The sequence below is a fragment of the Bos mutus genome, chromosome 4 (assembly GCF_027580195.1).
Source record: "Bos mutus isolate GX-2022 chromosome 4, NWIPB_WYAK_1.1, whole genome shotgun sequence".
NCBI lineage: Eukaryota > Metazoa > Chordata > Mammalia > Artiodactyla > Bovidae > Bos > Bos mutus.
The window spans coordinates 100,918,647-100,934,072 of record NC_091620.1 but is presented as its reverse complement, the minus strand read 5'-3'; positions in this window follow the sequence as shown (position 1 = coordinate 100,934,072).

Here is a 15,426-nt window from a genome sequence, read left to right as displayed (position 1 = left end):
ACATTTTGAGTAACAATGGAGTATTTTATTCAAATTAATCCTGAAGTATGGTGGTGGTGGTTTAGTCACTAAGTCGTGTCTGACTCTTGTGGCCCCGTGGACTGTAGCCTGCCAGCCTCCTCTGTCCATGGGATTCTCCAGGCAAGAATACTGGAGTGGGCTGCCATTTCCTTCTCCAGAGGTCTTCCCATCCCAGGGATTGAACCCAGGTCTTCTGCATTTCAGGCAGATTCTTTACCAACTAAGATATGAGGGAAGCCCTAATCCTGAAGTATAGATTATTATTTAAATTTTTATAGAGGCTATATATTTAATGTTGTCTTGCTATCTTATGGGTAGGACACTTTTTAAGGGCTTTGATTCTCTTAATATTTGATTCCTTTGCAACAAAGGAAACCTTAATTAACGAAATATATGGATTCTCTGAGGCAGTGCAGTGGTAAAGAATCTGTCTGCTAATGTAGGAGACCCTAGAGATGTGGGTTTAATCCCTGGATTTCCTCTGGAGTAGGAAATGGCAACCCACTCCAGTATTCTTGCCTGAAAAATCCCATGGACAGAGGATCCCGGTGGGCTCTAGCCCATGAGTTTGCAAAGAACTGGACATGATGGAGCAACTGAGCACACAGATTCTCTGAAAGCCAGTATAGGCAATTCTCTTTCTGATTTTTTCTTTCCTGACATTTTTCCTCAAACTCTCAGTAAGTCCTAGGTCCAGGATGACATGGCCTTTCCTCAGTGGATGTACACAAAGAGAGAGACATCAAGCTTTCTAGCATCTCTTCTCATAAGAACACTAAATCCATCAAGAGGAACCCAACTTTGTGACCTCAGCTAAATCTAATTATCTCCCAAAGCTCCATCTCCAAATACCATCACATTGTGATTTGAGGTTTCAATTTAAGAATTATGAGAGATACAATTCACTACATAGCTCTATGATTCTTTCATGAGTGTGTATTTATTTCAGAATTGAATCACCAATAGTACCTATTGAAAATTTTAGATTTACTAAAATTACTTTGAGGCAATGAAGAATACAACTATAGTGTGGCAGTGTTAAGAGAACAACCTCTTCCAGTTCTGGCAAAATTCAAAAGAATATTTTAGTTTTATAGCGGATATGTTATCTCAGCATTAGTGGGTATAAACAAGAATTATACACATTCTTAAATGGATTCTTCATGACAGCCACAAAATTACTCTGATTATTACTCTGATTCATACTTTAATTTTATGGTTTAGTTGCTAAGTTGTGTCCAACTCTTGAGATCCGTGGACTGTAGCCCTCCAGGCTCTTCTGTCCTTGGGATTTCTCAGGCATGAATACTGGAGTGAGTTGCTATTTCCTTCTCCAATGCATGAAAGTGAAAAGTGAAAGTGAAGTCACTCAGTCATGTCTGACCCTCAGCGACCCCATGGACTGTAGCCTTCCAGGCTCCTCCATCCATGGGATTTTCCAGGCAAGAGTACTGGAGTGGGGTCACCATCTCTTAGAGCTTAAGAATTCATACTCAAATTCATGTCCATTTAGTCAGTGATGCCATCCAACCATCTCATCCTCTGTTGTTCCCTTCTACTCCTGCCTTCTATCTTTCCCAAAATCAGGGTCTTTCCCAATGAGTCAGCTCTTCACATCTGTGGCCAAAGTATTGGAACTTCAGCATCAGTCCTTCCAATGAATACTCAGGGTCAATTTTCTTTAGGACTGACTGATTTGATCTCCTTGCAGTCCAAGGACTCTCAAGAGTCTTCTCCAACACCACATTTCAAAAACATCAGTTCTTCAGTGCTCATCCTTCTTTATGGTCCAATTCTCACATCCATACATGACTATTGGAAAAATCATAGCTTTGACTATATGGACCTTTCTTCACTAAGATTCCCTCTCAGAGTACCACCTAAGTTTGCTAGTGATGCTGCAATATTGAACCTTATTTTTATTTTCTGACAAGACTCGCTTTTCCTTCAAGAGAAATTGGCTTTTGCTTATTTTGTTTTTGGCCGTGTGGCATGGAGAATCTTAATTCCTTGACCAGAGACTGAACCCATGTCTTCTGCAGTGGAAGTGTGGCACCACCAGGGAATTCCTGGTGGACCACTGGACCACCAGGGAATTCCTGACTTTGGCTTGGATTGAAAACTCTTTTAACAGAGGAAAATTATCTTACACCAACTTATTTTTTTAGAGACAGAATTTCACTCCAGTATTTGGAACCAGAGAGCTAGTCTAAGTTCTGTTGCTATTTTTTTTTACAAGGGTGTTAATCTGCAGTTACGATGGTTGTTATTTGCCAATACTATTTAAGGAGAAGGAAATACATTTTGTAAAAAATGCAGGCTTAATAAGATAAAAGTATAAGATAGCTGACCCTAAGGTCCGTCAACCAAGTAAAGAAAAAATGAAATGCAAATTCAGCAATTCTCCAGTAGAACAAAAGTAACAAATCCTAGAACAAATGAACAGAAAGGATCTATTCACAATAGAAGAATATCTATTGTGTATATTGAATTATATATAATATAATCTAAATAGTACAATATCTAGGGAAACCTAGTAAGAAATATGTAACACATATGAGGATAACAATAAAACTTTACTGAAAGATACTAAAAAAGCATGAATAAATGGAGAGGCATCTCATGTTTCTGAAAAGAGTGTGCTGTAAAGATGCTGGAACTTTGTGAAGCTATGTAAATAAACTGAACTTCTTATCTCTGTCTTTCCCTACATGGTAAAAAATCAGACTTTAATCAAATATGGGTATTAAATTGGGGATCATCTTATAGCTTGCATAAAAAGAGGAAGAATTGGAGAGCTATTTAAAGAGTCATCTGAAACAAAGGTGTAAGGTACTCCTCCAAAGCAAATTCAGTGGGAAATGCCATATATGTAATTTGAAAAAGTGGATACAGAAGATACACAGTGGTTTCAAATCTGTACTCTGAAGAAAACATTATCAGGACAGAAAATTATGAACTTTAGGCTTGATTTCCAATTAAACTGTTTCTCATATAAGCAATTGTATGTGATCTACTTCAGCGTCAATAGTTGCAAGGATTTATTTATTTATGTAATCTGGATTAATAATTTTGGGGGCTGATAAGGAGTTAATTTATATTCTTTCTCTACAGTCTCAATGAAAACCTTATCAAAAATTTTAGAGAAATCAACTAGACAGTTTGTTAATTAACAATGTCTTTTTTTGTTTGTTTTGGTTTGCCAGATAATGAGTTAATAGGGCTATACCTTTCTTTTCTCCCAATCAAAAGGGTTTCTCATTGTCTTTCTCTGGGTGTATCTTGCATGCTGCTTGTCTGCAGTTCTCCTATTTGTCTTACATTCAATTTCAGAGAATTTTTAGCATTTGCCCAAGACCACTCATAAGGGATTACAGAATAAGGAGAAGAAGTGCCCCTTTCTGGAACACAGACACAGAGCGCATGCAAGTACATTGCAGTCCACATGACCCTCTTTAGGATGATAGATGCATACATGTCTTTGACTTATGATGGTTTACTTATAGATTTTCTTAATAATACCTCCCTTTTCTTTAATAGATTCTACTTATAGAATGGCAAATCCTTGAATCTCTACAGTCTGCTGTTATGAACACTAAAAAAGAGCTTGATTTCCAACCTAGATGTCCATCAGCAGATGAATGGATAAGAAAGCTGTGGTACATATACACAATGGAGTATTACTCAGCCATTAAAAAGAATACATTTGAATCAGTTCTAATGAGGTGGATGAAACTGGAGCCTATTATACAGAGTGAAGTAAGCCAGAAGGAAAAACACCAATACAGTATACTAACGCATATATATGGAATTTAGAAAGATGGTAACAATAACCCTGTATGAGAGACAAAAAGAGACACTGATGTATAGAACAGTCTTATGGACTCTGTGGGAGAGGGAGAGGGTGGGAAGATTTGGGAGAATGGCATTGAAACATGTAAAATATCATGTATGAAATGAGATGCCAGTCCAGGTTCGATGCACGATACTGGATGCTTGGGACTAGTGCACTGGGACGACCCAGAGTGATGGTATGGAGAGGGAGGAGGGAGGAGGGTTCAGGATGGGGAACACATGTATACCTGTGATGGATTCAATTTGATATTTGGCAAAACTAATACAATTATTATAAAGTTTAAAAATAAAATAAAATTAAAAAAATAAAAATAAAAAGAAAATAAAAAGCATAATTACCTCTTAAAGACCTGTTACATCAAAAAAAAAAAAAAAAAGAGCTTGATTTCTTCTTGAGGGGTATAACAAATCATATTTCTAGAAAATGAAAAAATCCAGTCTTATAAACAAATAGAGGGATGAACAATCCCTTTTATTCTACAGTCTAGATAGGCACAGGCCAGTTAATTTATGGCCCTAAAGGAAGGCTTTTGAGGATTATCCTGTACTAGGGGAAGGCAAGAGGACTGTTGTCTCAGTAACTCATGTGGTTTCCTCCTGACTTTTGGCAACAGTGATTCTTCTCCCGTACATCCCAGTGAGAGCAACTCAAAGATACGAGTGTTTGCTAAAGTCTGCAAATGCTGTTACCACTGTTGCCCAGCTCCACGGTGTGTGTTCATGACTCCCCTAAATAACTGACACTCAACATGTGGATAACCACATCACAAAAGAAGGGAGTGAAAATGAAGAGCGAAAGGCAAGGCATCTTGCTGGAGCACAGAATCATAGTATTTCCATCTGCATGAAGCTTTAAGCATACCTTTCCACAAAGGCCTAAAGACTAGGGGACTCAAACTTCATCTTGCTGACCTTCTGCTTAAAAATTATCCCTAAAAAGTGGATTTTTCCTGAACATACATGTCATTGTATTGTTTGCCTTCCCTCATAACAATGCAACACTTTATTATGCTAAAATTTATTTTGGAGAATATATTAGTTCTCTACTGCTCTGTAACGAATTACAACAAATAATGGCTTGTTGTTGTTCTTCAGTCACAAAGTCCTGTCTGACTCTTTCAGACCCCATGGACTGCAAAATGCCAGGCTTCCCTGTCCCTCACCATTTCCTGGAGTTCACTTAAGTTTCATGTCCATTGAATTGGTAATGCCATCCAGCCATCTAATCCTCTACCACCCTCTTCTCCTACTGTCTTCAGTTTTTCCCAACATCAAGGTCTTTTCCAGTGAGTTCACATCAGGTGGTTAAAGTGCTGAAGCTTCAGCCTCAGCATCAGTCTTTCCAATGAGTACTCAGAATGTGATTTCCTTAGGACTCACTGGTTTTGTCTCTTTGCTGTCCAACAGACTTTCAAGAATCTTCTCCAGCAGCACAACTTGAAAGTATCAATTTTTCAGAATTCAACAAAACAAATTTACTATCTTACCATTTCTTTCAGGGATTCCCTGGTGGCTCAGAGTTAAAGCGTCTGCCAGGAATTCAGCAGACCCAGGTTCGATCCCTGGGTCAGGAAGATCCCCTGGAGAAGGAAATGGCAACCCACTGCAGTACTCTTGCCTGGAGAATCCCATGGAGGGAGGAGCCTGGTAGGCTACAGTCCATGGGGTCACAAAGAGTGGTACACGACTGAACGACTTCACTTTCCCTTTCACCATTTCTTTAGGTCAGAAATGTTGGCATAGGTTAGTTTTAGTTTAGCCAGGTCCTCTGCTCAGAGTCTCACAAGGCTAAATCAGAATGTTGGCTGGGATGCATTATTATCTAGAGGCTTGCATGGGGAAGAATTAGCTTCCAAGACCACTCGGGTTGTTGGCAGAATGCATCTCCCATGTCTGTTTCCTTGCTGACTGCAGGCCAGGTGCCACTCGTAGTTTCTGGACACAGTAAGGAAAGGACAGAGTTCCTTACCACCTGGCCCTTTCCCAGGTCCCTTCATAATACATGACTTTTGCCATATTCTTTTTAGGTAAAAACAGGTCATTGCTTCCACTGTCTCTCCAATGGAGAGAGTTATACAGGGTCATGAGTTATCAGGGTTCTATTTAAAGTGTGCCTGCCATAGAGAAGAAAAATGAACAAATAATCAATACATTTTTAAGAAAAAAAAGGAGTCATAAAGATATTGTCCTACCAGATATCAAAATATACAATAGGATTTTATCAATTAATCTACTGTGGTAATAGCAGGGCGGGGGAGATAATGGAATAGAATTGAGAGCTTATAAACAGATTTACATTTATCTTGATATAAGAAATTTCATTTATGATAATATTGAAAAATACATGTTCAATAAGTGATATTGGGGCAATAGAATGTTGCATTGGGGAAACAATAAGTTAGAACTTATCTTACAAGTAAATATCTTACTAATGTAATAAATACAAATAAATGAAATATAAAATAAGTAAGTAAAATTACATAAATAATGCTGATTCAAATTAAGAGAGAGATTAATTTGAGAATAAGCTTTAGGAACCATATATGGAATAGTAGCTTAATATGACCTGCCATCAATTGTGTGAATATTTCCATGTGGACCTATGACTCATTTCCCATCTTTATTTTCCATACTGAGGCTCTACTTCTATTCCATTCAGAGAACTTTATACAGCATTAACCAAAGAATTTACTTCATTTCATTAGTTTACTAAAGAGATTCTTGTTAATCTAGATGTCTATTTGTAGACTACTTTATTTCTATCCTTTTTATATCATGCCTTATCTAAGTCTGATGTCACTGAATTACATTAATTAAATATACTTTTAACACTTGTTTTACTGTTTTTGTTACATTATAGAGTTAGTCCTAGAAGACTGTTAGTCAATTGATTGATAGTCTCAAGACCTTTTATTCTCTGCTCTTATCACAGATTTTTTATGAGTGCAATTTATAATCAAATAATTATTAAACTACAGTGGAACTATAATGTGACTAAATACAAAGCCTGATGGAATAGTTATTCTTTCTTTGAACACAATGAATTCTATTATTCAGTGGGAGATATTGCCTGCATAAAATAAAAAATGAATCTCATTGAGCATCTTTGGAAAAAAATATATCCTATACATAAAATTTATCATTAGTTCTATGAGTTTGTTGTGCCTTTACATTAGCTCCATGATCACTATATCCCAGTTAATCTAATATGAACATATACTCTCCTCTCCCAACTCATGCACATTCATATCTATTCATATCTTATTGGGTTTCCTATGTGGCTCAATGATAAAGAATCTGCCTGCCAAGCAGGAGACTCAGGTTCAATGCCTGGGTCAGGGAGATCTCTTGCAGAATGAATTGGCAATTCACTCCAGTATTTTTGCCTGAGAAATCCGTGGACAGAGAAGCCTGGTGGGCTACAGTCCATGGGGTTGCAAAACAGTTGGACGTGACTTAATGACTAAACAGGGACAAATAATGCTCTTATATATACCCCTTCACTTACACACAAAATCACTTACATACAAGCATACCTATTCAAAGACTCATTTTTTAATGTAGTTGAAAGGAAACAGATATACACAAACTCTGAGGTAAGGACATTCTTTGTAACTAAAAGCCCAGTTGTAAACGACTCTGTTGGCAACAGAAGAAATCAAGTTTTTGTACAGTGCACATAAGCAATGAGGTTGCTACCTTTTATGAAACATACTGACTTCATCTCTGTACATTCAATTATCTGCTTGTCTTTCAAAGGTCTCAAACTGAAAATAAAGAAAAACAAAGCCACCAAAGGTAAAACCTTGCTTATCATCCATGGACTATACAAATTAGACACAAAAGATCATTTCAAAAATACCAGAGCTCTCAAAAGCATTCCATCACAAAAATATTTAAAAATCAGCAATGAATTAAATCAATCGTGCTCCCCTGTCACACTGATGAAGGAATTGTATGCTCTATTTTCATGACAAACGCATCATTAGTGTACATACATTTAAACTGATTATTTCATTCAGCACAAGGGACATTAGGGTTAGAGTTATATAAAAACTCAAATCACACTTGATGTTTCCCAAATATCATGCTTTGTGTGGCCTAATCAAGATTTCATCAAATGTTTTATTAAGCTCTGTCAGAGGAACCCAGCTGAAGCCAGATGATCCCTTATTATTAAGCAAAAGTAAATTGCATTCATTTTTGGTTTGAATTTCAATGAAGTGGTTCCTAAAATACTTGGGAAATATAAGAAGGTCACTTATAATACCACCAAAGCACTGCTGTGCATTCACGTAGCTAGTGAGCTGAAAGAAATGATGAAGTGCAAAAATGGGACGTTAGCAAAAATTATCAGACCTATTATGCATATACAAACATCTGCATGTCACAAACATGAGAGTTATTAGGCAAAGATGTATGAACATTTACATTTATAATAATTTTGTATTTATCGCATTTCTGATGCAACCACAAGATAAAGGAAATAGCAAGCCAGCCAATTACCATTAAAAATTAGTTTATGATTTTTAAGGTAAATTGAACTGTTGTTTATAATATGAAACAGCATGAAATTAAACATACCTTCGAATACCAAAATATACCATAGTGATGTCAAACGGACTGTATTTTAACAAGAATCACTGGCACTGTAGAGAAGGATCAGAATCAAAGAGAAGTTCTGGACCAAGGTCTGGAAGACAGGCTCATGTGTAACCATGCAACCCAGTTTCCTTGGACAGTTCCATTTTACACCTGGTATTTTGTTGTTATTTCTCCTAATGCTTCTTTTACCTTTCTAAGTGTTTTTGTTTCTTATAACAAATTGTATAATCATTTTTTTCTTGATTCTGATTAATACAGTACACCAGAGCACATTTTTTCCACTGATCATGAGAGTAATAGGTCTTTGTTTTCTCAAGACTGTTTCCTTCCTTCTTTCCTTCACAGCCAAGGGAAAGCAAAAATGTTTTGACATCCCCATAACATGATGCTAGTCTATATAGACATGTTACGCATATTTTATGTCAGATATTTTGCCTTCTTGTTGCTTATATAAAGATGTTATAATTAGAGTTTGATTTAGGAGTATTGCTAAATTGATATCACACCTGTTGAAAGATAGTTGACCTGAGTCGTCTGTATTGGAAAAGAAGAATATTGTCTTCTGAACAAAAGACAGGAATAAAGAGAGAGTGGCAAATAAATAAATAAATGAACTTTTTTGGATATTCTAGGTCGTTGTAGGTTATCTATTTTTTAAATTAATAATTTATTTTAATTGGAGGGTAGTTACTTTACAATACTGTATATGTTTATCCCAGCTTGCTAATTTATTCCTCCCTACGTATTCCTTTCCCCACTGGCATCTATAAGTTTATTTTCTGTGTTGGAGTGTCCCTTTCAGTTTTGGAAATAAATTCATGACTTTTTCTTTTAGATCCATTTATAAATGATACCATATGATATTTTTCTTCCTCTACCCTTGTATAACTGAATTTATGTGCTGTATGCTTGAAACTTAAATGATATCATAAATCAATTACACTTCAATTTAAAAATTAAATAAAAATGAAAACAAGGCAATTGCCATATAATGATATTTATAGGTAAATGAAAAAAAATGTATACAGAATCCTTATTTAGGTATAACAGAAGAATGGAAAAGATAAATTGGATGTAAATTGAGCATAAAGTGATGGTTAGAATATCAGTCAGGCCAGGCACATATCTTTGAATTACTGTCAATACTACAACTTTATTCTATGGTATTCTGAAATACCTAGGGTACGTAGCATGTTTGATTGTTTAATTATGAGCATCTCAGGATGAAGTCATATTACTCCATTTTATAAATGCCAGAGAAAGGTTATAGATGGTTTATAATGAAATGTTTTAGGATATATTATAATAGACATGTTAATAAAGAGTATGTTAGTGCTTTCTACAAAAAAGGAATCAACCAAATCCATTATTTTTAAAATAATGAAGAAACTTTGGACTTCTGACTCATCATAGCTGGTCACTGTCACTGGTCTGTCATCTGGTATCATTAAAGTTATAGTTATATAACACAACCGTAATAACATGCTATATATATCATAATTGTATCAGCAAGTTAGCATTTTAGTAATTATTCATATATACATTTAGGAAACAATTTTCTAAATAGTAGTGACTAATTTAAAGTAACACAATACATTTCATTGTGATTAAGTTTCTTTTCTAAATTTCATGATTATCTCCATTCTGATATCATTAAAGTGATGGAAATTATTCAGTCTCATGAAACTGTGTGTCTGAGACACTGTTAAGCATACTGCTTTGGTTGCTATGTTTTAAATATTTAGCCCATTATATTCAGCTATGGATATAATTCATTATATTTATATGGCAGTTACACACTCATTCATATAGTAAGCTTCATCAAAAATAGAAAATAAGAATACAGTATCAGATTAATTTCTAGTACCACTCTGCTAGAATTGGCATTATGCAAAGGATGTGTGCCCAAATTTTTTCAAAAAAGGAAGTAGATTGTGTATTCTAAATTATATTTAGAACTACATATATTGATTCATTAAAAATATTTTTTAATCCCATTATAATTATTTACCCTATATTTAAAAGTTTCACTTAAAATGGAAAATATTAGCAGTCATATAGCAATCAAAGGTAGATACATTTTAGTGTTAATAGAAGTAAATGCCAATATACCACTTTAACTTCATATATTAAAATAAAACTCCAATACTTTGATGTGAAGAGCTGACCCATTGGAAAAGACTCTGATGCTGGGAAAGATTGAAGGTGAGAGGAGAAGAGGACGACAGAGGATGAGATGGTTGGATGGCATCACCGACTCAATGGACATGAGTTTGAGTGAACTCTGGGAGTTGGTGATGGACAGGGAAGCCTGGCATGCTGCAGTCCATGGGGTCGCAAAAAGTTGGACACGACTGAGTGACTGAACTAACTGACTGATTTAAATAAAAAGTTCCTAAATGAATTTGTTCATATTTTCAAGAATAATTCAGCAGTGAAAGGATGCCCACCAAAAATGGTAGGATATCATTGTTGCAATTTCCATGGCTGTTTTATACCTTCCACATTTAACACTAAGACAAAGATTTTCATTTCTTAAAGTGGTATTATTCATAAAGAACGAGTCAATATGTAGGCAGATTTTCAAATTTTGTTATAGTCATTGTATTTACTTTTGTTTATTGAAAACACCACAGCAAACATATAGAAGTATATTTTAGATGTGATTTGATTATAGATTTCTTTCTCTCTAAAATTTATATATCTTATAGTATAATTGTCTGAGTAGAGCATCCTGAATCAAGAATCTGTATTCATTATATGAAGTTTATTAGATAAAATCCCCCAAAATCTTTATTTTGTTCTCTGATTCCTTCTTATCTTTCATTATTATCCGAGATAGGTTCTTTCTCCAATTAGGTGATTCTTTTAAAAAGAAAGATTATTCTAGTCTCAGTGACTTTTCTTTTTATTCTTTTCTCTTACCTAAAATGGCTTGCAATCTTACCTTCTACACTGCAGACTTCACCAGTGAACCTTCCTTGAAGAATCACCTGTTCAGTGAAATCCTACAGCCTAGGTCTCCTGCATTGCAGATGGATTCTTTACCATCTGAGTCACCAGGGAAGCCCCAGCAGCTGTATTAATTGCCTCCATATATAGTATTCACATTCTTAACACTACAACTGACTGCCCACCCCTTCTGGAAAAGGAAGAAAGCTATGGTAGTTACCCACCAACTATTGATAGACTGAGTCCAGGTATATTAACACCCTGACATGTTTCATCTTCCTCAGTCTGAGCAAGTTCCTCTAGTATAGCAAAGCCTTCAGGGAAAAAGCTGAAGGTGGTTGGGGTAGGATGCTATCAAGCAAATGTGCAGACATGACATGAAGTGGCTCTTCACATGGTCTACTCAGGAGTGTATACAGGCTGCTGGAGTTCCCAAGGGAGACTGAATCAAATTGTTCAAAAACAATTTTTGAGATCAACTAAACAAGGTTTTCATATTAGCAAAAGTATTATTGTTTTAGAGGAAAATTATTGGGATGAAATACAGGGGTAAGCCTTGATTTATAATACTTGATTCATATTTTTGCCAGTATGTTAACTATTAAAGAATATTCAAACTGGTCCCTGACACTGTTCTTTTCCTTCTCCAATTGATTTCTCTGGACAGGAGATTAGTAAACTAAAAGCACAACTTGCACTTTAAGCTGAAGTGTGAGCATGATCCGAGCCTTTACAGGAGGAGTATGTGGCGAAAATTGAATCTCAAGCAAGGGGGAAAGACAGGTCTCTTCCTAGCTTAACTGCTACTAAAATGACCTTCAATGAATTAGTCAACCTTTTTATTCATTAGCTTCTCCCTTGTCAAAGTAAGCAGTTAAGAATATATGACTACCAGTCATGTATGGCCACAGTGAAGAGATACAGAAAAATCTGAACCCTAAGATATGGAGATTTGCTGTGGAAATATTCCATGAATGTAGAAATTTTAATTGTCTGGAGTGTTTTCTCTGAGTGAGCATCAGTGGGTGATATTTAGTATTTTGTCAGTTTTGAATTGTTGTTTAGTCTCATGCAAGACTGTTTCACAAAACTGATTAGATTTTATATCTTTCCTCTTAAAGGAAGCAGATAGTTACATGGCTGGTTTCACCTAATGGAGAGATTTATTGTCATGCTGAAGTGAAAATGTGATAAATGTATTTCCTAATTCAACCTTTTCCCAATCTGCATACTTCATATTTCAATCACATTCAAATGACTGCCAGGCAATGATTATACTCACTTGAATTACATCAAAAAATGGTAGAAATATAAATATTAAGAAGATCAAACATTAATAAAATAAAACATTAATTCTGGGAACCAACTACTTGACTTTTGCACTATTAAATTGAAACTAAAACAAAAAACAATACAGAAAACTGCCACTTCTTTCAGAGATGAAGTGTAGCATGTATCATCACTAAATGAGTAAGGAAACATTAACACAAATTTAGAAAGTAAGAAGAGCAATTACTTAGGTTCAAGTATCATGAAATAACTCTATTGCATCTTTACTATTTTTTGTCTTTCTTACCTTCATCTATGGTTCATGGAGTCAATGATTAAAATTGTTCAAAACTTGGGTTATCAATTCTATGTACAATTTCATTCTTCTGGTATGGAGTCTGGATAAAAATTAAGATAATATCTATTAGATATACGAGGAAGGATGAACTTAGTACAGCTCCTGGAGAAAAGAAGAAGAGTCTATGTATGAAATTATTAATCACCATGTACTTAAAATCAATAATACTACAGAATAATGTTAAATAAATATGAACTAGGAAAACTAGGAAGTTGGGTAATTGTCTAAGTCCTTTTAATAGCTGGTTCCTGGTTTCACTTATCCTAAGGCAATGTTTGGAATTAGATGGTCTGTAAGATTTTTTTAACTCTAAGATTCCATGATTTTTCTATGTTGCTATTCATTTGCTGTAGCAAATTCATGAACATATTCCTGGTAGTTTAAATTTGAGAAGAGGCCACCAATTTGTCTGGATTTATGGAGAGGACAGAACTAGTGAACACTGGTTCCTTTTGTGGGTCTCTCGAAATTTGACTATTTAAATTTTATATATACAGGGAAGGTAGATATTCACAAAGACATTGTCTCCTGAGATTTTACTGTGTTACTACTCACTGTTTCATATTCTCAAAAAGCATAGAAAAAGCATTCAACCTGGAACCTTGTGGCCAAAGGGGATCACATTCAATCATATCTGACAATTTGAAGCTCCTGTTCTGGAAAGATCTGTTCCTTCTAGTCAACTGCTTATTATTAAGTTCCCAGTGGATCGAGTTCAGTGCTGTTTTAGAAAAAAGTCTAGACTATACTATGCTACTTGCGTACTAACTTGCTTTAGCCCTGTCCAGCTCTTTGCAACCCAGTGGACTATAGCCCGCCTGGCTCCTCTGTCCTTGGGGTTCTCCAGGCAAGAATACTGAAGTGGGTTGCCAAGCCCTTCTCTGGGGGATCTTCCTGACCCAGGGATGGAACCCAGGTTTCTTATGTCTCTGGCACTGGCAGGTGGGTTCTTTACCACCAGTGCCACCTAGGAAACCCTCTAGACTATATTATGTATAAAGCTAAATGTCAATATAAATCTTTGAACAATTTTAAATAAGAATACTTTTCTAACTTGCTTCCTATTATATTAATAAATTCATCAAGTAATTGTGAAATTCTTAACTTCAACTGTTTACCCATTGAAACAAGTGAAATTTGATTTAGTAACAACCTGGCTACTAAATTTTAAGTCTCTTAACAATCACGATTCAAAAATAATCCAAATGAGATTAACAAAAGCTTAGCATTTTATAATGCTCCATATAAAATCTACAGTGAAATCACCCGCGTGAAAAATTGGAAAACTGCAAAGTGCTACATAATTTAAAAATTTTTCATTCATTAAGAAAAGAAAAGAAAACAAATACATAGTTCTAAAATAAACTTGAGGCTTCCCTGGTGGCTCAACAGTAAAGAATCCACCTGCAATGCAGGAGATGTGAGTTCTATTTCTAGGTCAGGAAGATCCCCTGGAGAAGGAAATGGCAACCCACTCCAGTATTTTTGCTTGGGAAATCCCACGGACAGAGGAGCCTGGCAGGCTGCAGTCCATGGGTTCGCAAGAGTCCTGATATGACTTGTATGACTTAATGATAAAACTACCATCACCACCAAACTAAAAAAAAAAAAAAAAATCTGCAGTTTCGAAATCCTGTGATTTTCATGTTTTGTTTGGGTACGTTTAAAAAAGGATGACCATACTTATTTACAGAGTAAGGAAAAATGCATCAAAAAGTATTAGATAAAATATACAGTACTTTAAAATTTGCTACAAAATTAGCATAATTGCTTTTGAAACCTAAAATGAGTAAGGACAAAGTAAAATAAGAATCAGCTGGTTGGAAGGAAGTATGTAAACAAAGTATATAGTATCTACTCTTCTATCAACCTTTTGTTAATTTCAGTATAAATTCTAAAGAGTTCTGAGTTAAATGCATACTGAAAAAAATGCCAGTATGGCAGAGTTTCTGAGGAGTTTTCAGCCACTTTATAAGCAAGTCCCTAGGTCCCTCCTCAATTTAATATTTATTTATCTTTTATGCAACTGAAAACTTAGGTCTGCTAACACACAAGCACAATCAACCAACAAGATATCAAATCAAATCAAAACAAGCCAATAAAACTAAGAAACAAAAAGCAAAGTCTTCCTAATATAGTTTAAAATTTTTTGAATAATGCAGACTATTAAGTGTTCACATGTAAGGGTGTAGATATCCAGAAATTTTTAAATTAGGAGATAGAAGGATACAATCTTCCTTTTTACTTCAGGACTAATAAAACAAATCAAGGAACATTTTTTAAGAAAAACTGAATTTAATGACTCCATTTGGAATCCAAAATTGCACAGAAAGAGATGTTAAGAATAATTTTATAACTTAAAAATA